The sequence below is a fragment of the Urocampus carinirostris genome, chromosome 2 (genome assembly GCF_059441175.1).
Source record: "Urocampus carinirostris isolate Australia breed hairy pipefish chromosome 2, RoL_Ucar_1.0, whole genome shotgun sequence".
In the NCBI taxonomy this organism is placed as follows: Eukaryota; Metazoa; Chordata; class Actinopteri; order Syngnathiformes; family Syngnathidae; genus Urocampus; species Urocampus carinirostris.
This window is the reverse complement of record NC_142350.1, coordinates 39,163,288-39,189,236: the sequence shown is the minus strand read 5'-3', so window position 1 is coordinate 39,189,236 and position 25,949 is coordinate 39,163,288. Positions and strand designations below refer to the sequence as shown.

The following is a 25,949-nucleotide window of genomic DNA, read 5'->3' as shown; positions in this document are numbered from 1 at the left end:
ATTTAATAAGATAAATCTGTCATGTTTTATGCGATAGAGCCCCAATTTACGTTTTATTTCAGCACAGTAGTAAACATGTGCCGTCTATGTATTCGCCATCTTGAATGATCACATGATCCAAAAACACGTGACGTAAACAACCTTAAACAAAAGGGAAATAACGCAAGGGAAAACAGCGTCAGGTGAGCGGGGCACGTTGTAAATTGTAAACTTGACTGGTCAACTACTCCATAGACAAGTTTTTCTCAAGTCAGGTGGTCGTGACCTACTTTTGGGTCATGGACCTGTAGTGTTCCGCAGGGTTCAGTGCTTGGCCCCCTTCTTTTCAGCATTTACATGCTTCCATTAGGTGATATTATTCGCAAGTACAATATCAGCTTCCACTGCTACGCAGACGACACTCAACTATATCTTCCGTTGGAGGAATCTCCCACACTAAACTGTGGAAATTTGGAGGCCTGCCTCATTGAGATAAAAGAGTGGATGTCACTCAATTTCTTGCGTCTTAACTCTGAAAAGACCGAAATGTTAATCTAAATGCCATGACTTATTCTCAAAAACTGCTGTGAACATTGACAAATGTCACATTACACAGAGTGACTCAGTTAAAAATTTAGGTGTCATATTTGACCCTGATCTATCCTTTGAAATGCATGTAAAGAAAATTACTAGAACCGCTTTCTTCCATCTTCGTAACATTGCTAAAATCCATTTAATACTGTCTCAGTCGGATGCGGAAATCATAAATCATGCGTTTGTGACCTCCCGTCTCGATTACTGTAATGCACTACTCTCTGGTCTCCCGAAGTCTAGAATCAAGTCTCTTCAGCTGGTACAAAATGCCGCAGCGAGGCTTTTAACTAGGACAAAAAAGTACGACCACATAACACCGATTTTGGCTAACCTGCATTGGCTCCCAGTTAGCCTTAGATGTGATTTCAAGGTTCTCTTAGTATTATACAAAATCATACATGGACTTGCTCCCTCTTATCTTTCAGATCTGATTTCCCCCTATGTCCCGGTCCGAAGCCTACGATCTGAGAGTGCCGGTCTTCTGGTGATCCCAAGAGCAAAGAAGTGTTCTGCTGGTTCGAGAGCGTTCTCCATCCGGGCACCGGTGCTGTGGAATGCTCTTCCCCCTGAGATCCGATCTGCAACCTCAGTGGAAATGTTTAAATCTAAGCTTAAAACTCACTTCTACTCCATAGCATATGAATAACCTACTCTTCTCGTCGGCTGAAAAATAGTCTGTGTAATATAGTGTAATAATTTGTGAAGCCCTTTGAGACTCTTCGTGATTTAGGGCTATACAAATAAAAATGACTTGACTTGACTTGACTTGACCTTTTTTCAGTTTGCTGCTGGCCTTTGGCTAGGCAAAATAATACTAAAAAGAAGAAATTAAAAGCCCTGCTTAATCACTTCTTCCTGTTCAGTCAATCAATACTTTCCCTATTGTGTTCGAGAGGGACCACATCTCATTTTATTGTGATTGTGTCCGTCTAATTTCATTTTTCAGCCAATACTAATGGGTACGTAGAAAGCTAGTATTAAGGGGAGACAGCATTGAAATCATTAAAATTAGTCATTCATTTCTGATTAACTATTAAAATGATCAAGTCAAAAAAGAAAATGGTGTACGAGTGTCTTCTAATCAAACGCTGCTTGAAAGTAAAGTAAATGTTTTTTATTTTTATTTTATATTTTTACCAGCATATTTATCTTTATTATCATAACAATTAAATCAAACAGTAGCATATGTCTATGTTTTATTAACATTTTGGAAAGGAATTTATTTTAGGTTGTGGCTATTTTAAAGTAGTTTTAGTAAGGTGTTTATGTGCGATGTAGGCTTGTATGTGAGTATATGTGATACTTGAAGTTCTTTTGGTTTTGCTTGTCTTTTTTAAAGTGAATATATTCTATATGTGCTTAGAACTGCGTAATCATCTTATTCAAAAAACTAGAAGTGTGTTTTTTTCTTGATTTGGGTTGCATCTTGTTATATTAGGGCGGAATGGTGGGTCCTCAAATCGGACCAATTAAGAACCACTTCTGTAGACAACAGCTGACAATTGCTGGAGCCAAATTATGTGATGTAAAATCAATGTAGATAGTTAAAGCCCTGGTGTGTAATATTTGAGCACAAGATGGCACTGTGTTGTTGGGTGCGAGCAAGGGCCAGTGACACAGAGTTCGATGTGGCTGCAGGATTCCGGACAAACATGCCAGTGACGTGAGGATTCCTATGTAAAAGAAATACAAATTTCTCAACCTTTGATTTCTTATCAAATTAACATTGGTATGATAGTTTAATTTGTTTTGCCGAGTACATATTTTTTACAGTATTACATTGTTTTCCCTTTAAGCATGAAAAGTATGACACCAGTCACAAAACAATAGAAGCAGCTGTTCCAAGAATGGAAACAAGATGTATTTGCATCAAAACTTGCAAGTAAATTCTTGGCCTTCCTTCCATCCAGCTATATTACAAAATATGATTGATAGTTCCTAAATGCAGCCATGAGGTGCTTTAATAAGACAAGGAGCTTATAAAAGACGACATGTGATTAAGAGCAGAACCCCGATCCTCTCGAGTCAACAAAGAGCAAATAATATGGTTGGGCGAGAGGCGAAAGGGTGTCCTGGGACGGATGCACAGATGTCTCGAAGGTGAGGCTTCGAGATCAGAAGAGCTGTCAGAAACCGGAGGCCTGCAATCACCCTTCGTGAGGAAATATATTACTAAACAGATTTGGAATTCTCCTTTATGATGTCTCTTGCACAATTGAAAGAGGTAGTATTTATCTGCCGACGTGATAAACAGAGACATAGAAAAATGTGCTGGGTCTGGTGTTTGAATGAGACCGCAGAGAAATAACTTAAGATATACAGCCCTGCTTGATTGAACTGTTTGGAAAGCTACTCTTAGCAAACTCCTAAACAATTAGAAATTTCTCGCGTGATATAAACCAGACTTTAACTCGGACTAATTGAGCATTTTAGTTAAAGGGTGGAGTCTTGAAAATCCTGTGATCCTTGCAACACACATGCAAGCGCACTCATAAGATTGCATGGAATCCCTCAGCTCTTTAAAGAAAGTAGTAACGACAATGATCATGAGTTTTACTTGCTAAATGAGAGGTTGGGCTTGAACTTCTAGGGAATATGTCAAACTGGAGGTATGGAATAAATACAAAGCAAATGCATTGATAATATCAACTGAAACAAACCTAAATTGATTGGCTGATGACCAAGAACAGGTACAGAAGATGAATTGGTCGTAGTTGGAAAGTTTTTCTGGTGTGTTTATGGATTCACTCCAGCATGAGTGTCCCTCAACATTGTCCTTACAAGGCCACAAACAGAGACATAAAACATAGAATGCTTGTGATTTTTTTTTTCAAATTGAACACAGTCATCGCTTGCTAAATTGCGGGTTCATTTTCAGAGTTTTTCCACTTTGCGTATTTTCACAGTACATTGTGTTCTGCAATCTGATCGACTAAACGGTCACTTCGCCTCTCTTAATTGTGCGTCAATAACGTTGCGTTTTAATATGTACAAGTATGTAAGATAACTTACCGAATTTACATTGCGCGCACGCAAATTCTCTTGCGTTTTCTTGCTTCATGAACTTCAGCGGGAAAGTCAAAAAAGGACCTTTTGATGAGCCGTTCATTACAGTACTCCAACATAATCAATGATGACATGCCGGTGTATAAGGATCTTTTTGTCAAGAAGAAAAAAGAGCAAAATCAGCAGCCTATTACTAGATTCGTCTTTTGTAAAAACACACCTGCACATTGGACTTTAGAAGTAAAAAAACACTATTGAGCAGAATTAAGTTGCACCGGCTCATTCAGAAGAGCATTGAACCACTCATTTCAATTTACAATCTGCTCTGTTCTTAGCTGCTGGTAAAAAGTGAAATCTTAGTTATCAAAGTAAACTTTGGTGTTTGATATTTTGAATCTATTATATACTTAAATAATCAATAATAACTAATGCGTTCAACTCCCGTCCTCAACTTGAAAATATGTACTTGATTACAACATTTGATGATTTCCTGCCTTATTTGTCTAGGTCTGTAATTAATATGCTTTTCCCTATAACAAAGACTGGTGAGTTGTTGACATATTCAATCCCTCATCTCCCCTTTGGGACTCCTACTGAATGAAACCCTGAGGCATGATGCCATGAATGGGTTTATGCCAGGCTCATGGCAAGGTGTGTCACATGCAGACACCAAAAGATACCTTGTGTGCTTCCACCAAATGCCAAGGACATTAGCACATGTCTGTATCAAAGGTGAGTTATACTGTAAATATACGAGCAGCTGTTAACGCTACTTGAAAAAAGATGCTCTACTGAACTGGTTTTCTTAACTGTGACTATTTCAAATAAATATTTAGCTCATTTGTATCCATTCTCTGTGAAGATTTATTTTATCGGAACATATCGGAAGAATATACCCCGGTGAAAGTATCGAAGGTTTCTTGAGACGTCAGATGAAAAAAACGTAAGAATTTATAAAAGGATTACAAATTCCTAGTCTGCTAAAAGCACGTAAACTGCTATATGAAAAAAATGTAGACATTTCAGCATGAGAGCAGATTTAAGCATTCCGAGATGGTGAATTGTGTGGGGCCAACTAAAATTTGTTCTTGCTGAGTCCAATTTATTTGGGGACATGGTGTCAAATTTACAGAAGCAAATATGTGAAAGACAGATGAGTGGTTAGCGCACTACACATTTAATAGGGGCTCGGTTCGAATCCAGCTACCGACCTCTCTGTGCGGAGTTTGCATGTTCTCCCCGTGCCTGTGTAGGTTTCTTCCCACATTTTAAAGTCATGCATGGTAGGTAAATTGACTGGTTTGTATTGTCTGTAGGTATAAACAAGCGCTTGAATGGTTGTAAGTGACAACCAATTGTTTTCAAGCTAGAATGTGGCAATGTTTGCCAATTGTGACAAACTGCTAGGAATTTAAGGCGTCCATCATCTACAGCCTGGGATTAGTTCTGTGAGACATTGAAAAATTATGCCTCTACAGCTTTGGAAAAATTGTTGTGTCAACATTTGGGGTCTTGAGTGATGTAATCAGTAGAAGGTCAGTATATTGTATAAAGGAGATGTGGTACTACTACATTTTACAGTAACTTGCGACGTTGTTAGTCGATTTATATCATAATTAAGACTTCATTTTCTTTTGTGAAAACAATGTCCCTGGTTTGTCCCATCTCTGAGGCCAAGACACCGAGGTGGCAAATATCCTAGGGGGGGGGGGGGGCAAGATCCCAAGTATGGATGAAATCTGCCTGTCCTATGACAGTTCCTTATTTTTACGTAAATCTTTACACAGCCTTGTTTAACTTAATTTGTTATTATAAATCACCTCTCCTCATGCTGAGTCCTCACAACTGAAATAAGAAATGTCTAGTTCGCAGTAGGCTTGGTGTTTAAAATCAAGTTAATTGGTCAAACTACGGCTGGGCTGGGGTTTAATACCTGTGGGCATGGGTCAGGTTGGACTTAATTTTGCAGGCCTGATTTTACCTCAGCTTAGGCTGTGTTACATGTGTGAGTCCTGTTTGGGATTTTTTAGGAATATATGGTATCGAAACAACTGATGTGAGCTGTTAGGTACCTGCCCTTTGTCACTAATTCGTTTACAGGGTTATGTAATAATCTTCTATCAAACTCAAGAAGTGCCACATTAATTTTTGTTGGTACTTACAATATGGGACCTGGGATTGCCGTCCCAATTTTTTATTTTAGGTCAAATACTTCTTAATAGGTCCTATCGTATTCAGCATCAGGACCTCTTACTCTCATGCTCACTCACCCTGTGAGGTCCCAAGTGTTGACCATCTGGGAGGGATTGAAAAGGGAGAACAGCGTCCCTATCCAACTAATTCTGTCAGCAAGGCAAAGCCCCCTCCTCAAATATCTCAGCGAGAGAGAGCAAAATGCATGTCAAATGGCAGAAAAGCGCCTGTCCTCGCTCCTTCAAATAGTGTCTGCTTACCGCTAACCTCCCCAGGTTCCACATTGCCTCATTCTATATGAGCTTAGAATGGGCTGGGACCCATGTGTCAGGGGTTGCACTGTGGGGAATAGGCTTGTCCGCAAAGTCTGGGAATCGTGTAGATATTTGGCGATATACGTTAAAGCTGTCAAATGACTTACATGAACATGTGCCTGTGCGACCAACGTGGAGAAGCATATATTTCCAGCTACTGAACATATGGGCACTTAAAAGACATGGCAGTTTAAGTAGGTGTAAAGCTGTGAAACAAACAAGTGGGGTAGACATGTTGAGAGCATCGTTGCTGTATGGAGGGGAAAAATCCCCTTGGAAGCTCTCCACCGCCTTGTTGTCCTTCCGCCACACACACCTCACAAATCATAGAGGCTTCTCACCTAAGTTCACATTCCTCAAGATTCAACTTCATGGAAAACATATGTCTTATGTGAATTGCATTATTCCTGATTAAGTACGATGCATATAATTAGCATTCTGCAGAGTCAATGGGAATTCATTATATTGTGTGAAAACTCTTGGGGGAAACCAATTCCCATAACTGATTTTAATTCAAATGGTAATTTGGACTCGTAATTAATTCTAGTGTTTGTTGTAATGTTTTGAAAGTATGATGAGATTCAAACACAGGAACAATTCTCAAAGCTTCATCCAAGGGTATATAATACAATCATCAGTCACTTTTTTATTGACATACATTTATTTAAGTTAATGAGCTAAAGTAAGCGATCAGCGATTTACAAAGGGCGTGGGTGGATCCATCCAAATATCGATATTATCGATTCTAAGCAAGTACTAAGATTGAATCGATACTATCATCCTGGGACCGATACCTAACTTGTCGACTAATTTCTTTAGAGGCCGCTTATCTGTTTTCACCCAGTGCTTTGGTTGCTCTCCAAGTTTATATCTGAGTAGGTGACCGACAGGCAAATTTTTATCACCTCTCCCAAACTGGCTTGATGCTACATCCTGCCTCACAGGCAGAAGAGAGAGCCATATCTATGCGCCCACCCCTAACAGAAGCTAAACATTCACGAAAGCAAACAATAAGTGTCGTGCGATGTGGACATGTTTTCCAACAACTGAAAAGAACAATGCCAGGTGTATTCTGCAATGGAATATATATTTAGTTCTCTACTTGACTATCTCATCTCATCTCATTAGCTGCACCACTTATCCTCAGTAGGGTCGCGGGGGTGCTGGAGCCCATCCCAGCAATCATCGGGCAGTGGGCAGGGAACACCCTAAACTGGTTGCCAGCCAATCGCAGGGCACACAGGGACAGACAACTCGCTCGCTCATTCACACCTAGGGACAATTTAGACCGGCCAGTCCACCTGAAATGCATGTCTTTGGAATGTGGGAGGAAACCGGAGTGCCCGGAGGAAACCCACTCAAGCACGGAGAGAACATACAAACTCCGCACAGTAAGTCCCGTAGGTGGAACCCTCACAGGAGGTTCCCAAGACTGTGCCGCACACGCGCTAACCACTGTGCCGCCGTGCTGCCCTCTACTTGACTATGTTATACAATATTTGTGTTTTTGTTACATTGCTGATGTTTTTATTTGGCTGTGTTGGCTTTTGTTCTGGAACAGTAGTAATAAAAATGTATTTAGCTTTTTTATAATGATATTTTGCAATGTAATTGTCAAAAAAATAGAGAAAAATTGTGCTTTGAAAGCATTGTACTGTTTTGTATCATAATTATAAGCAAACTCAAAAGGTCAGGGGATCATGACATTTTCAAGCAAAAGGTATTGGATCGGTATTGATTGATACTGCCACGAATTTACTATATTGATACCAATATTCCCAGTATTGCCTTCCCTTAGTACTTGCCACTGACCTAAATACAAGCTCAGGTTCTTTTGCTACTGCAGAAACGGAACTCTGTCTTAAAGTGAGGACCCCCATGTTCTCATATTGTGGCCTCCACTCTAATAAATACCATACCTCAGCTTGTTAAGTGCTTCTCCCAAAAGAGACGCCGTCTTTTCTAGAGACCAGTAACACATAAAAATTATTTTGCAACATTAACGTAAAAATCGCTGACGACCAATGAGCATGTATATTTTATATACTAGCTCACCTACTCTAGCTTCACCTTTCAAAAAATGAAGCTCGATTTGCTATTCTGATTTAACAATGGAAGGTTGCCGTAATGCAAAATTTTGAATTGAGTAAAACCTAAACTGTCCTGCTTATAGATGACAAATAGTTACTCTAATTTATCCGCCCCGTTTTTGCACATATAACAGTGCCTTCAATTAAGAAAGTGTTTTTATGCATATAGACAGAATTCTCCCTAACCAGTTGATTTATGGCCTGATGACGTTTTAACGTTGATGTACTTCTTTGATTTATGGGAGAGAATCCCTGACTGGGTTTTTAATTTCAAAAAGACCAGATGCCATTTATGTGACTATAATCCTTTTCTACTCGGTCTTGCCTGTAGTTTTACGGATTTGTCCAAAGAAAACAGTGGCAGGGAAAAGGTTGCTTTTGAGATGTCCCAGGAGTGTCTGGTTGAGTACAAGTACATGTATTGTTAAAACCTGATCACTACACGAATAACTGGCAAAATCATGATTGCACACACACATTCCAAAATCCTTGCAAATAATCAGAAGAAAATGGTATATAAAGTTTACTCATATTTATACAGTATGCATATACTATTGTCTTTGGATTGATACTGCCTTCCTACATTAATTAGCATTATAACAATTTTGCTGGGCGTTGTGAGGATTTAGATACATTTTAAGTTTGACATTTGATTCACTTGTGTTTACACTTTATTTGTGCAACTGATTTTATTTTCAGAAATTTTGTGCAGTTGAAGGTATAAAATATACATAAAATATTACAGAGATATTAAGAAAAATACAACAACAGAAATACTACAAAATGCTACAAAGTACTCCCAAATTTAATATTAAACGTACGGCTTAAAACAGTGACCTAACATATTGTTTTGCTTTAATGGTACGCAATTCAAAAACTATTTGATTAGATGAATCCGTTTAAAAACAACTAGAAAAATAATTATAACATGAAGATGTCTGCATATATATTTATTCATAAATGCAAATGAGAAAAATTGGAAGACCTTCCAGACCTGGATCCTTTGGCCGTAATTTTTCGACCCAATACGGTCCGCAACTCCAAGACGTTTGCCCACCACTCTCTCAGTGGATTTTTTATAATATTTGATCAAAATTGTTCAGACACTCCTTTACTTACGGACATTCGAGTTACAAAAAACGGTAGATATGAACATTTTGGGGGGAATGTCTAAAAATATCCGGACATTGCTGAAAGTTAGATTTTGTATTGTGCACCTTTTTCAGATTCAGATTCAGATTCAGATTCAGATTCAGATCTACTTTATTGTCATTCTAGTACACGTGTATACAGAACGAAATGTCGATGGATCTGACTCCCACAGTTTCCCTCAGTGTCCTTCAGTGTACAGATATAAATAAAGCTGTATTGTGTTATTTACCATAGTGCCGATAGTGCAAGAAGAGACGCTAACCAGATGTGCAAGATGGGCAGTCAGGTTAACAAGTCAGGTACACAGTACCATTATATTGTAAACAATAACACTGTAAGTAATAACACTGTAAGTAACAATAGTGCAGAGATCAAATGTGCAAGGAGTGGCAAGCTATAAAAAAACTGCCACTAGTGCAAAAGTCAAATTAGCAAGCCCATGACTTTACAGCTGAGCTCGCCAAAGATCCACGAACGGACCAACGAGTAGATCCACAAGGGCAGGGTGATGAGCACCAGCAAGTCGGCAGCAGCCAGGTGGAGAATCAGCACCACCGTGTGCGAGCGGTGTTTGACGTGCCGCAGGATGGTCCAGATCACCAGGAGGTTTCCGGGTGTCCCCACCAGGAAAGACAGGCCCAGAATCACGCAGACCGCTACCATTCCGCTGCCAAATTCCTCAGGAGCCATTTCATCCAGAGGAGGGAGCGAGCTTGAATGTGAGGTGCTGACTGTGGTGTCTGTACGAAAAACAAAAACAAAGTGCAGCACCAGCAAGGCCTCGCTTCCTCTTTTTTTGCATGAAAAGTGGCAATTTCCTGTCAGGGGTGACTCAATATTTTCACCAACAGTTGGTTTGGCATGTGAATTTGTGCTTGTCAACTAATTATTTTGTTTAATTGATCAAAGAGCATGACAAAGAATCAAAGGATAGTACAAAGTAAGAGCTTGTAAAGGTATAAGATAGCAAAATGTTTCAGGTTTCTCATAAGTATCTAAATATAGTTTTTTTTTACTTTTTATAAAAAAATATAAATGACAAAGATATCCATATTTTGGAGAGTAACTATGCAAGTCATACATGCCAACCTTTTTACGTGAAAAAGAATTAGATTTTATCGCACACTCAAAGGAAATCCATTGTGATCTTTGGAACGATTTATTGATGCTTATTCTTGCTTCAAAAGGATGCAGCCAAAGACTACATACTGTACTATTCTCAAGTCAATATCCTTTTTGTTGTGTAAATTTGAAAAAGCTGTCATTTTTATCAATTGGTAGGCGTTGTAAATGTTAGAAAACTACGTGTGTGGTCATTTTCTTAGCACCAGCATGGACTTTTGCAGTGTTTTTCTGTAAAAAAAGCACAATTTTCAGGCGATAGTTCATTACACACAGAAGCAAAATATTGTCAGTGGCTGAAGTTAATAAAACACCCCATCCTGAATAAAATTAAATATGTATTCTGATATATTAGCCTGGAGAGTGATGGGCACCACCAGGCTCTACTTGCCCAAGACACAACACTGGGGCACCAGTGGTTAAAGGATCCAACCAACCAATTCTGGTAATTATGCATTTTTTCCGCATCAGTTGACCACATTATTATCACATTTTGATAGATTGTGGATAAACCAGGGCTCGGGAACCTTTTTAACGCAAAGAGCCAAAATGATTTTTTGTTTTGTTTTTTTGCAAGAGCCGTAGCGCTAACTGCCATGCATTAGCCCGCCTAGCTAGGTCGGCTAACAGCACTGCCGCCGTCAAACAAGACACCTCCGCCGTCAACTTTGGATTGCTGAACGTCCGCTCACTCAGGACCATGGTTCACCTCAGCTTTGTGTACGGCAATTTCCGCTCTATTCGCAGGTTGTTGTAGGGAATCTGCTTTGTAGCTCTTCTCAGCGTGGTATTCATTCAGCACCTCTAGTACCTCACATGCTGACCACTTTTCGATGGTTTTTGATCTGTAAGTGAGTGCCAGTTCCTTGCATGGGCAGTTCCTAATAAATATGCGAGTAACCTCTGAGTAACGTGCTAGTTTTGGGCGCCAGTAATCTGGGGGGTAATTGAGTTACTTTTTAAATGAAGTAACTCATAACTGTAACTACTATTTTTCACTAACACGCCCAAAACTTCTTATGAACACTGATATACAGTACATACAGTGAGTTTATTTGTTGAATGTTTTGTCCCCGAAGATGCACATTGTCCTCAGTAATTCAGTGGAATGATACAGGAAGTGTGCGTGCAATGACAGTATATAAATAGACATTTCTGCTGTCACCATCTTCCTAGAAAATGACCAGCACTCTTTTGCATTTAAGACATTGGGACGCCATTTAATGGGGATGTGGGTGGAGAGGGGCTCTTGAGGGGCAAAGGCTCACCGGGCGGCACCAAAACTACTACGTTCTCTTTCTTGGGTAACCAGAAGGCAGGATAGAGCGGCTCCAAGAAATCAGCCTCATAGCGGTTGATGAGTGTCATCGTTTCGTCTACGCCATAAAAAGCCAGGAGCCCTCCGGCCGAGTCAACGTACACGCCGACTCGTGTGAACTTTCCCACACTGAGGGGCGTCTCTACGCCGCTGTGCCAGGTTGAGAATGTCCGCCCATTCCAATGCAGGCACCAGGAGAAGTTGTTGGCGGTAATGCAGCTGTTGCTGTCTCCGCCTTTGCGTTGGATGCTCTTGTAGGTGAGGCCCACGTTCGTGCCCTCTCCGCCGATGTCTGCCTCGAAGTAGTGGCGTCCCAGGTAGAAACTCTCCACCCCCAAAACCTGCCGCCATTCATCGAAGCGCTCGGGGAGGTCGGGGTAGGGATGCTGCCAGGGCGTGGTGTTGGTCACCTTATGGTTGTCTTCGGTCAGACGCAAAAAGACGTGAGCCGTGTCTGCGTCGAAACTCAGGTGAGTGTCGGTGGAGGAGGAGGTGGCGAGGGAGGATTTCGCACAGAATAAATGAAGTGAGGATGAAAGGACCGAGCCGAGACCCGTGACTTCATTCAAACTCTCCGAACCGAGGACTGTCCTACCTGCCACATCGTTTCATGAAGTCATCAGCTCACAGTATTTAAAATTGCTATACAGTGACGTGTTACTCAGGCTACTGATTTATTTTGTGATTTTGACTCATTTACATATTCAAAACATGTTTAATCAGAGCACGAGTGACATTTCTGAGGGTGTAGCTGATCAGATGAAAAATATTATTCAGGAGATAGGACATAAATTGGCTGATAGCATATTCTCAAATATTCAGTCACATAATATAGTAGCTCCTAACGCTGCTGCCACACAAGATGTAGCAAACAGATTGAGTCAGGTGGTTACGCAGAGAAAGGTTAAGGAACCGCCGTCATTTATTGGGGATGGCTCAGACTCAATAACAATACATGAGTGGGAAGATCTAATGAGGACATTTATTAAAAGGAGTAATGTGAGACTTGAAGAGCAAGCAGAGGAAATCCTTATACATTTGAGAGGAAAAGCTAAAGATGTAGTTAGGTTTGGCGTTAGAAACAGTAATATAGACGTCTATACCCGCCCTGACATGATTTATAGTCTTCTCAGGAAATACTTTAGCTGTACCAAGTACTCTGCTGTCCCTTTAGCTGACTTTTATTCAACTTTGCCCAAAGACCAGGAAGACCCCTATGACTACTGGCTGAGACTAAACAGAGCAGCTGACCTTGCCTCTGAATGCTTGAGTGAGCAGGGAAAAACATTTGACAACCCTGAAATAGAGGTTACTCGCATGTTTATTAGGAACTGCCCATGCAAGGAACTGGCACTCACTTACAGATCAAAAACCATCGAAAAGTGGTCAGCATGTGAGGTACTAGAGGTGCTGAATGAATACCACGCTGAGAAGAGCTACAAAGCAAATTCCCTACAACAACCTGCGAATAGAGCGGAAATTGCAGTACACAAAGCTGAGGTGAACCATGGTCCAACCCTCGTGCACGAGCCACCTCAGACTTCGAGCCCACAGTATGTCTCTCTAACGGACGTTATTAGTATGTTGGAGAAAGTTCTGATACGTGTTACCTCGAACCAGTTTCAAGAGAGAGGGGGAGCTCCAACCAGGCGACCTGGAGCCAGAATCAATGGTTTCACTGCCAAGCCATGTATCATTTGCAAAGAGGTCGAACACAGTGCTCTCTCTCATTGCCGAGACAAAAACCTTTGCTTTCACTGCCATGCCCCAGGGCATTCTCGACGTGATTGTCCAGTGACGAAAGTTGTCCCGCTGCCTCAGGGAAACTAACTGATCTGCGCTTAGGGGAGAACAGTGCAGATCAACTGAGTATACCTCCCACCACTAATGTGAAGCCTGACATGCAAGATAATAAATCAATTTATGAGTTGTATAGCAACAAGATACCTCCATCGAAGAAGCTGATCTTTCAGGGGTTTCAGAGAATAGCGGAGACTGACGAACTGTTTTACACACCTGTACTTGTGCAAGAAGGCCCCACTTTCAGAGCGCTGTTGGACAGTGGGTCGATGGCTTGTACAGTAAGTGAGGACACGGCTAAGTCCCTCCTGCAGCAATTCCCTGATATGATGAGTTACACGGCCGATGATTATGTCATTGTAGGCTGCGGTGGACACCAAGTTTCTCCCAGAGATATGTACGACATTCACGTCACAGTTTACGGGTGCCAAATGATAATACCAGTAATGGTTGTGCCAGGCCAGACCGAACAGATGATCCTTGGCAGCAATGCCATCAAATATATTTTGACTCAATTGAAAAGTACTGATGGCTACTGGAGATTAGTTTCCACTCCTGACAACGGTCTGTCCGATAACCACAGTCAATTCCTGTCAATGCTTTCTAACACAGAGAGATGGAGAGGTGACTGCATTCCAGACAAAGTAGGGACAGTAAAAATCAAGAGTTGCGTGACGCTGAATCCACGGACCGAGTACGTTATTTGGGGCAAGTTACCTGAGTTGGCCGGGACGTCTGCGGGCAGCACAGTGGTCGTTGAGCCAACCCAATCAAAGGCTGGGCCCAGACAAGTCCTTGTCGGAAGAGTTGTTACTCCACTTTGGGGAGATGGATGGGTGCCTGTTAAAGTCTTTAATCCCACGGACAGAGTTGTGGTGCTGAGGAGAAACAGGAAAATTGCAGATGTGTCTCCTTGTATCGCAGCGGAAGACCTGCCCAATGCAGAGGAGGTCAAGTGCAACGTGCAGAGTGTACAGAGCAAAGAGGTCCGACCCAGGTCAGAAGAGGACATGATGCGTACATTGGAAGCTCTGGGACTGCAAGACATTGACCTGAAGTCATGTGAGGTTTCGCTGCAGTGTAAAGACAAGCTCCTCCATATCATCGAACAATTCGAGTCAATCTTCTCTCGCCATAAGATGGACTGTGGAGAGGCCAAAGAGTTTGTACATCGTATCCACCTTGTTGATGATAAGCCGTTCCGTCTACCCTACAGACGTATACCACCAAGTCAGTATGAAAAACTGAGGACGACTCTGAACGAGATGGAAGAGAAAGGAATTATTCAGAAGTCGACTAGCGACTATGCATCTGCGCTTGTTCTCATATGGAAGCGGAATGGAGAACTAAGGGTATGTACTGATTTCAGAAGGCTTAATGCAAGAACCATAAAGGATGCCTACCCACTACCGCATCAAGCTGATGCTTTGGCCGCACTTGGGGGAAATGCCTTTTTCTCCACAATGGATCTGACGTCAGGCTACTACAATGTCCCCTTGCACCCTGACGACAAAAAGTACACGGCATTCTCCTCACCATTCGGGCTTCACGAGTACAACCGGCTCCCTCAGGGACTTTGCAACAGCCCAGCAACATTTATGAGGATGATGATGTCAATATTCGGTGATCAGAATTTCATGAGCCTATTATGTTACCTGGACGATCTGATGGTGTTTGCCCCCACAGAGGAAGTTGCACTCCAACGCCTGCAGATGGTGTTTACTCGCCTTAAGGAACACAACCTCAAGCTCGCACCCAAAAAGTGTTTTTTCCTCAGACGGACTGTGAAATTTCTTGGGCATGTCATCAGTGAGGATGGAATTCGGACTGACCCCGAGAAAGTGAGAGCGATAAATGACGTACAAGTCGCTGATCTAATGGAGTCGGATGGCAAGACGCCATGCCCTAGTAAAATCAGATCCTTTCTAGGCATGGTGATGTATTTCCAAAGCTTTATTGAAGCATGTTCTGCGAAGGCAAAACCGCTGTTCAGGCTCACATCTGAATCTGGTGACAAGCATAAGCGCAAGAGAGCCCGCAAGAAAGGTCAAGTGAAGCTGACGCCTGCAGATTGGTCCGATGCATGCCAGAACGCCTTTGAAACACTGAAGCACGACCTTGTGACAGGTGTCACTCTGGCCCACCCAGATTTTGATGCGCCGTTTATTTTGGCTGTCGACGCATCCTTTGATGGGATTGGAGCAGTCCTGTCACAGCTGCCACCTGGTGGAAAAGTAGCCAGACCAGTCGCCTTTGCAAGTAAGACGCTCTCTCGCTCCCAGCTCAACTACCCTGCACACAGGCTCGAATTTCTTGCCTTGAAATGGGCGGTATGTGATAAATTCAGCCATTGGTTGAAAGGAAGACACTTTACCACGTGGACCGACAATAACCCACTGACATACATTTTGACCAAACCAAGACTTGATGCGTGTGAACAGCGGTGGGTAGCGAAGCTTGCTGCATACAATTTTGACCTGAAGTACATTCCCGGCCCAAAGAACATCGTAGCCGACGCTCTGAGCCGTGAGCCATTTGTACGGTCATGTGTGGGTCATCGCCTTGTTACCGAGCCCTATACTTCGCTCTTGGACCAAGTCAACGGGGTGAACAACAGTACTGTGCAAGAGGCGTTCAGAGTATCCAACAATTGTCACGCTGTTGTAGACGAGAGTGCTGGGACATCAGACGAGTCAGTAAAAAGGGCAATTCCATCAGGCTCCAATGGTTCTGTGACATCAGAAGAGGTTGCTGCTGTCTTCAGTGCTCAGTCCACTGGTGGCGTGGGTCAAGTGATGGGAACAGACGCCAACTTCAATCTTCTGCAGAAGGGAGATCAGTCAACGGCACTCCCACAGAGTCAGCTTGTTGGTTTACAAGAACAGGACAACACAATAAGCAGGACCATGTACTTTGTGCATAGACACAAGAGACCTACCAGGCGTGAGAGAGCTGTCGAGTCGCCTAGTGTGATGAAACTACTGAAGCATTGGAGCAGACTCACCATACAGAATGGCATGCTCTACAAAATAAGGAAAGATCCTCACATGGCCAAGAAAATCTTCCAGTTTGTGGTGCCTGATTCATTGAAAGAGAAAGTCCTTCAAGGTTTACATGACTCAGCAGGTCACCAAGGCCAGAACCGTACTTTGTCTCTGGTGAGGCAACGATTCTTCTGGAATGGCATGGAACGTGATGTTGTGAATTATGTCAAATCCTGTCAGCGCTGTGTAGTAGGGAAAACACCGGAACCACACAACCGTGCACCACTCAAGAACATAGTCACCTCTGAGCCTATGGAGTTGGTCTGTATAGACTTTTGGACTGCTGAGCAAGAGAACAAGTCTGTAGATGTCCTGGTCGTAACTGATCATTTCTCCAAGATGGCGCACGCCTTCCCTTGCAGAAATCAAACCGCCAAACAAGTTGCTCGCCGTCTGTGGCAGGATTTCTTCCTTGTCTATGGTTTCCCACGGCGTATCCACTCTGATCAGGGAGCTAATTTTGAGAGCAAACTGATCAAAGAGCTTCTAGAGATGGCAGGGGTGCAGAAATCCCATACCACTCCGTACCACCCCATGGGAAATGGCATCGCAGAACGATTCAACCGAACATTGGGAGATATGATCAGAACCCTTCCCCCTCAGCCCAAAGCAAAGTGGCCACAAATGCTGCAGCAGCTCACATTCTGCTATAACTGCACAGAGCATGAGACAACAGGGTTTGCACCGTTTTACCTAGTGTTTGGTAGGATCCCTCGTCTCCCTGTCGATGTCATGTTTCAACATGCTAATACCAATGATGCTGTTGTCAGCTACTCTGACTTTGTACGCCATCTGAAGAAAGATCTACATGAAGCTGCTCAAATTGTACAGAGGAATACTCTCAGAGAACAGACTCGTCATGCCAAGCTGTACAACCGTAGGGCCAAAGGATCACCTCTCGTCGTGGGAGACCGGGTGTTGATCGCCAACAGAGGTGTCCCGGGGAAACGCAAAGTTGCAGATAAGTGGGAGTCAACCCCGTATGAAGTCATATCAGTCAAGCCTGATCTCAATGTCTACAGAGTCAAGGATTGTCTGACGGGCAAAGAGAAGGTAGTTCACAGGAATTTGCTGCTCTCTGTTAGCTTCTTGCCCTGTGAGGATGATCTGGCCAGCGAATCTGAACACTCAGAGTCTGACGCTGCTATGCATGGAAGTGATGTATGCCCTGATTTACCTGACGCGGTTGAAGACAGTGATGTCCGTACAGTAAACTGGGTGATACAGGCAGGTGAAGAGCAAGTTCATCCAGAGGTAGAGGATAACTCACTAGACAGCAGATCTGATGCCCAGTCCGACTCTCGCAGTGTTGATACATCCAGCCGAGGAAGTCAGCACATCCCCGAACAAGATGTTGACCATACTTCAAGTGACAATACGGAAAGCCCATCACAGTGCTCTGAAAACATGATCCCTTTGGGTATGGGTCTCCCAGACGAGACCCCATTGAACACTGACCATCTGGACGCAGACTCCCCTGATACTGACTGTTTAGACTTGACTGCCCCAGACCTTCAAGCTCAGGTTATTTGTGCTCAACCTAACCGTTATGGTCTTAGGGTCCGCCAGTCCATCAGGCCTCCTAGTCGTCTTATTTGTCAGATGAATGACCATGTGGTAGGTGACAATCATCTGTCCGCAATATCTGCAAGTTCCTAGTTTAAGTTCAGTAGAGATGCACTTTCAGTTTGAGTAACAAAGCTTGAGTAAGAAACAAGAATTGTGCCTATGTGAGCACTTACAACTACAGGAACAATGTTTGATATTTCAGAGATGTAACAGGCATCTTTGAGTCTGTGCTTAGTTAGGAGTTTGCTCGCCTCCTTTCTTTTCACACTCCTTTTTGGGAGAGTTTTAGAACTGACATGCACTTCAGTTTGTTCCTTGTAATACTGTACCAGTTTTCGTGTCCTCTTTTTCATCAGTATTTGCCTTTTTGGCATGTGATTTTTTTTCTTTTTAGTGTAGCACTCCCATATTTAGCAGAATTTCAGGGGGGTGTATGTAGCGGGTGTAATAATAACTTTTATTTTATTGAAATTCCTGCTAAAATATGTGTATAGTTTTTGGTAAATGTCCTGCAATGCTGAGTCCAACAGTGCCATCTGCTGGTATGGGGTGGGGTTTGGTTTTGGCTTCTAACATGTGACCAGGAGGCGGGGTTTTGTCAGTTTAACCAGAGTACTACAAAGGTAAGACATATCTTTTGGTGCTCCACAAAATAAGTTAATTTTAAACATTATAACCCCAGCTGACAAATCTCTCACCATGCATAGTAATGTGATTGATATTGTCAAGCTGTTTTGATTTATTTTCGTTTTGTTTCTGTTTTACTAAATATTAATTCCCCTTGTAGAGATCAAAGAGATCAAACCCAGCAGAAAAAGCTAATGTTGTGACTCATCCATTTGCAGGTAAATTGTACCCATTTTTATACTCATTATTGTTTTTATTCCTATTTTTTCATATACATTAAAAAAGGATGATGTTGGTTAAAATTCAGAGTAAAGAAAAACATGTTGAATTCATTGTAAACGTTAAAAATCCACTATACGATCTCTTGTTAAAAGTATCTTGTTAAAATGCAAAGATTTATAAATGTATTGTGATATTCTAAAATGTATTTTCTGTAAAGTGAAAAGACAGCTCTTTGATATGCTTTGTTGTCAGTTTAACCAGAGTACTACAAAGAGATCAAAGAGATCAAACCCAGCAGAAAAAGCTAATGTTGTGACTCATCCATTTGCAGAACTGTAATAATAAAAACCTCATCATCCAGTCCAGCGTGAATGTGGATCTTTGGTGGGACACGTAAAACGCGGTTACATTGAAGTCGACAATGATCTCTTTAGTCTTGTCAACATTCAGGACCAGGCTGTTGTCCTTGCACCAGCCCACCATCTGCTCCACTTCCTCTCTGTAGGCCAGGTCGTTGTCATCCCTGATGAGGCCCACCACCGTTGTGTCGTCAGCATACTTCACGATGTGGTTTGTGGCGGACCTAGGGGCGCAGTCGTGTGTCATCAAGGTGAACAGCAAGGGGCTTAGGACGCAGCCTTGGGGGGAGCCCGTGCTGAGGTAGATGACATCTGAACTGTTCTGACCTATCCGCACAGATTGGGGTCTGTCACAGAGGAAGTCCAGCAGCCAGTTCCGCAGGGGGGTGTTGAAACCCAGAAGCCCCATTTTGTCTACCAGATGTTGTGGGATGATGGTGTTGAATGCTGAACTGAAGTCCAGGAACAGCATCCGCACATGGGTGTTCTTCTCCTCTAGGTGTGTCAGGCTCAGGTGAAGCGCAGAGGAGATGGCATCCCTGGTGGAGCGGTTTGTCCTGTAGGCAAACTGAAAGGGGTCGAATGAAGAGGGGAGACTGGAGGTGATGTGCTCTTTAACCAGTCTCTCGAAGCACTTCATTATGATAGGAGTCAGTGCAACGGGCCGGTAATCGTTGAGTGATAAGATCTGGGTTTTCTTTGGCACTGGGATGATGTTGGCAAATTTGAAGCATGATGGTACTTTGGCTTGGTCTAGCGAGGTGTTGAAAATGTCTGTTAGTACACAAGCCAGCTGATCGGCGCACTCCCTAAGTACCCGCCCCGGAATGTTGTCCGGGCCTGGAGCCTTCCTTGTGTTGACCCTTCTCAGGGTCTTCCTCACGTCAGATGAGTCCAGGTGGAGTGCTCTTTCGTCCTGATTTGGAGCCGCTTTCACTGCAGGGGTGCTGTTTTGTGCCTCGAACCTACCAAAGAAATTGTTGAGGTCATTCAGAAAGTCCATGCTAGTGTTCTGCACTGGGGTGGTGTTTGGCTTGTAACTGGTGATGGCCTGGATGCCTTTCCACATATCCCTGGTGTTGGTTGTGCTGAGGAAACGTTCCTGAATCTTTTGACTGTACGTTCGCTTTGCTAGTCTGATGGCACGGTTCAGGTTAGCCCTCGCTGATAACAGCGCCTCCTTGTCACCAGATCTAAAGGCAAGGTTACGTACTTTTAGTTGATTGCGTATTTCAGCAGTCATCACGTACTTTTAGTTGATTGCGTATTTCAGCAGTCATCCATCGCTACCGGCATGTGGCGCTGTGAGAGCTCACCCAGCATCCACCCAAAGAAGAAATACAGCTTCCTCTTCCTAGTTCGTGTCTATACATACTATACTTTATCTCCAGCGCGCTAAGAACTTTTTTAATGTTTAATATGTCGTGCATCTATTCAATATGCTTGGTGTAAAGTGGAAAGAAGACGTGAGCCGTTTCTTGTGAAATTAAAGTGGGATAAGAAAGCTTAACTATTGAAGCTTATCTTCCGAAAGTAAGTTGCACTTAACTTTGTTTATCTTTCCAGAGCATATTATTTTATGAAATGTTTATTTTTTGAGTTCAAAACACTACTGGTTACTTATACAAGCCTTAAACGTACTTATATAAACCTTAAACATACAAAATATAGCACTGAAGCAACTTACGAACAAATTCAACTTGCGGACGATCGTTCGTATATCATATATCGCTTATAAGTAGGGCATTGTCTGTATTCTGGACATCCTGATTACTATACTGTTATTCTAAGCTTGGATTAACCAAATCTAATTATTATTAGTGACCTAAGGTGAAAGGTTTCAACAAAAGTACTAACCAGAAAACGCAGAACATCTCGCTATAAACATCAAACAAGAATTAGAGTGCAGGATCTTGTTAGGTCATGCGATTACTCAATTTCCCTGAAAGGTCGGCTTGCTCTGCGTAATCCTCTCCAAAAAGCTGAGCTGCAAATAGGGAGTGGAGTTTCATGAGTCGGCTGTAGTTAAATGAGGTTTATAAAAATACCTTCTGCTCTGCTATTGCTATTTAGCTCAACCTAAAACAAACATCTCAGAAGAAGAAAAAAACATCCAAAAATAATTTTCAATGTTTGGTTATTAGATATGATTTAAGTATGAATAATGGAGGTCAATAGAGGTATGTGTTTTTTCATGAGTCAGTGTCCTCAAAAGAACCAGGAAAGTTTATTATTAGGCTTGTCAAGGCACGGCATCAAAACTACCCTCTTTTGATTAATAATGACTACCAAGGAAGGCACCAATTACTGAAAGCACGTCATTTCGGGACTTACACACAAAAGCCGGTGATTCAGAACAGTAAAGCACAAGAAAAAAAACTCACGCAAAGTATAGCACAGACAACATGGATAGAAGAAAACATCAATGAGGCCGCAGGAAAATGTGTCTCTAGCACTAAAACCACGTTACTGTCTCAAAACAACAGAAACAACCTTTGTATTTTAAGTGTTACCATGTTACTCAGAATCCAGCAGCAGTATCAGGGAAGGTATCTGGCCAATTTAGAGAGCTAAGATAAAAGTTCATTCATATTTAATCCAACATCAATATTGAAGACTGTACTGTACAAACAAGTGCATCCATTTAAGCCATATACCTTTAAATGCCAGAAGATGAGCCGCTACTACTACATTTTGAACACTACGCCTTTAAATACGGTGTGGCTTATCTTTTATTTTTCCCATGGTGGCACTGAGGAAAACAGCGAGCTGCTCTTTTCCACAACACATGCTCTCTAAATGCAGAACATCGTGGTGATGTCGGGAAACATTTTGGCCAACTTTTTTTGTGTAATACATAACAGGAGCAAAAACGGAGGTTTCTACAGTAATCCATTCAATATTTATAGCATGTAGTATTTCAACTCTTTCACCAACAAAAAAAAACCCTCAATTTATACATCGGATTGAAAAGCAGTGGAAGTTGAACATAAAAAAAACCCTACACTTCTATTCCCATATCATCTGTGTCAGGTTGCTGAAGTTTCCTTTAATTCTCGAGGATCGATAACATGCAAACGCAATTTCGCCAATTACCATGGTACCCACTAATGACAACAACACGAAATAACATGCTTGTGTTGAAATCTGCACTTTTCACCACAGAATGGTTGTCCTGGCACTTTTGCCTGCATGGCTCACATTTTACATTTTAATTGCCATCTTGAATGTCCACATGATCTGAAGACACAATGTAGCCACACAGAACCGCAGATGAAACAGACATCAGGTGTGCAGGGGCACGACGGTCGACACTGAATTCCGCATGTGGTTGATGGCAGGTGTGCACCAGCCTCATAAAATTTAGGAAATTGACATTAATTTGTCCATTTGAATTGCTGTTTAAGTCTGCGGCTTAAAATCTGATGCGGCTTGTTAGAAGACAAACTGAGTTTTGTTTGTAATTTCAAACTTGGGGCTTTTAATCAGGTGTGCTCTGTACCCCGAAATTCACGTCATACAAGTGCGGATCATATCAAAACAACCATAAGACCACAGTGGCACAGGGGCAATCTGTTGAAATGGCTGATAGCAGGATAATTGTCACTGATGGAACAAAAACCCTGAGCTGTCAAAATGGTTGATGACAGGTTATTATTCAACGATAAAAAACGGTGCAGAATTGCAGAAAACGGTGTTTTGCAAAATCTCGGACAAGTATAAAAAGCTTGCTTCAAATTTCACTTGCATGCTCTTGTCAGAATGTAGCTTTTGTCTGTATCAAAATGGTGTCCAAAATATCCTGCCAATATCCATTTAACTATCCATTATCTGCACCGCTTATCCTCAGTAGGGTCACAGGGGGTGCTGGAACCATCCCAGCTGTCTTCGGGCAGTGGGCAGGGGACACCCTGAACTCGTTGCCAGCCAGTCGCACAGGAACAGACAACTCACTCGCTCATTCACACTTAGGTACAATTTGGACCGGCCAATTAACCTGAAATACATGTTTTAGGAACGTGGGAAGAAACCGGAGTGCCCGGAGGAAACCCACACAATCACGGGGAGAATATGCAAACTCCACGCAGGAAGGTTAGATCCCATGACCCCAGAACTGGGCAGTGTACATGCTAGCCACTTGTACACAAAAAATTGTATCATTTCATATTCAACAGAAATGTGAAAGACAAGAGAGGAAGACTATAACAATATCAAACATTCAATGGCATTTCTAAATTGCCCCAATGTTCAAATGGGAGTCCGAATGGTCCTTCGTTTCTGTGTGCTCTGAAACTAGCCAGCAACCATGACTTTGGCCCGAAATGACAGCTGGGATGGGATCCTGGACCCCTTTGTAAGGACAAGCTATGATAAAAACAAGAAGTCACAGTGGAAGGAAATGGTATTAAACTCAGAGATACTGTTGCATGTTGTCATCATATTTCTATAGGAATTCAATACAAGTAACAGCCAACACACCTATGTGATTGCCAGCACATTGATCACATTTGCTAAAATTGTGTAAAACGATCTGTGCCACATTTTAGATCTGCTTTGAGTGGGTTTTAATCAATGTAATCGATAACAATGTAGTGAACATTGTTTACAAAGAGGTAAGGTATTGCACTCTAGGATAAACACATAATTAAAACTTAAAAGAGAAAAACAAGATTTTAAAAGAATGTCAGGATGAATAGGCAAAAATATTTACAAGGTAGTGCTTGGAGACTGGCCTTGGTTGTAAATGCAAACTCAAGTGCTTTTTTTGTTCAAAAGCAGAACCTAATACAAAGATCCTTGTCCTTAGAGCCAAACTTTTATGATTTATGTGCTAAACATGAGTTTTCTTGAAGAGGTCATTGCTATAAAGATAACATTTTCTTTACAATGAAAACCCAAAAACTGTTTTGTTGACCTCGCCCAGTTCCCAAAATTGTCTTCCCAGATTGTAACAGGAAAACCACAAAAAGGTAAATACCAGGGAAAGGGAAGCTTGCTAACTGTTCCCAGGCTTGCTTTTGCAAATGAACACCGCGATGTTTGCAGGTAATGTCCAGAATTAACTGCATTTCAATCGGAACAGCTCTCAATGGTGTTTGTATTTACTTCATTTGTTTATAGCCATACAAATTTGGGGGTCAGTGGGAAGCCATGCGACTTGCTCAGGCTCCGTCTCATGGTTCTGGGCCGGGAGCGGCAGGTAATTCCAGCGACGTTGCTTTGGGCCCAGAGGCCGGTTCTCCGGGTGCTCTGGTGCTGCCTGGGGCATATGGAGTTGGTTGGTTGGGGGAGGGTAGAGGGAATGCCGTCTCATCGTTTCCTACAAGGTTTTGGTTTGAGTTTCTTGTATGCAAGTTTCTTCTACCACACACTCACTTAGCAAAATTTGGGAGTATAATCTATATACTAATAAGTGTAATAATACACCTGATTTATTGTCTCAATGGGTGCCACCAAGCCCTGCTTGCCAAAGACACACAACTGGAAAATGGTGCCCATAAAACCCTGGTGTTTAAGGGATCCAACAACCAACCCACCCACCAGGTTCTGAAAATATGGGAACATACCTACAAAACTCAGATGCATGAAATACTGAAAAGACAAAAAAGAGCACTAAGATTTGTAAATCAAATTGTAGAGAACATGTTAAGGATAGAGTCTGACATTGGTAGAAATGTTGCCTCTGTTCAAAAAATAATTTCAGAAACTAAGAAAAAGACCACGGAACAAAAAAATAGAAATAGTATGTGTCCTAGCAAGTTGTGTCTTACTCTATCAAATCAACGCCTAATCCAACTCAGTCGCACCAAATTGAATTGATGTTTTATCCAAGCAAATGGTGCTTAATCATTAAAAAAAATATATATTAAGAACTAAATAAAAGATATACACCCTTAACGTTTGTGACTGATCATTTTAAAGTTTAGTAGACACTCAATCCAAAGAGAAAATACATCAAAAGAGTTTGAACAGGGGAGCCCAATTCTCCGATAAGAAATTCTAAGAAATTCTAAAGGCCACATATGAGCCATTATTTTATAGTAAATCTCCTAGGCTACAAAAGCAGTTCCACCTTATAAGATGTGAATAATCAATGAACAGCAACACGATATGCAGAAAATTACAACACATAAACAGTTCATAATAGTCGAAACAAGAACAGAGCGTAATAATAGTCAAACTAACTAATTGCTTACTAATGCAATCTCTTGAGTCCAAATTTAATGGTATAAACTGATCAGTTACAGCAGGGGTCGGGAACCTATGTCTCGTTTCATGAGTACCTATAGATCAGACATAAAATAGAACTTTTGGAATCATTTAATGTATTTTTCATGCAGAGCTAATTGCCGCTCATGCAAAGCTAGGTATTGGCCTCCCGTCCCTGCAAGGTATCTACATCAATCAAACTACAAAACAGACACTAAAAATTAAAGACGATCCCAGTCACCCTGCTCGCAGGTACTTTGATTCCCTGCCATCAGGTCGCCGTCTTCTCTCCATTGCGAGCAAGACAACACGTCTTAAAGAGAGTTTTTACCCTTCCGCTATCCGTATGT

The 25,949-nt window shown here is 42.0% G+C and overlaps 1 pseudogene; it reads right to left on the bottom strand.

Annotated features, from left to right (window-relative positions):
* Window positions 1-11,482: 11,482 nt before the first annotated feature.
* On the bottom strand, window positions 11,483-24,703 carry LOC148371832 (tripartite motif-containing protein 16-like protein pseudogene; annotated as a pseudogene).
* Window positions 24,704-25,949: the final 1,246 nt, after the last annotated feature.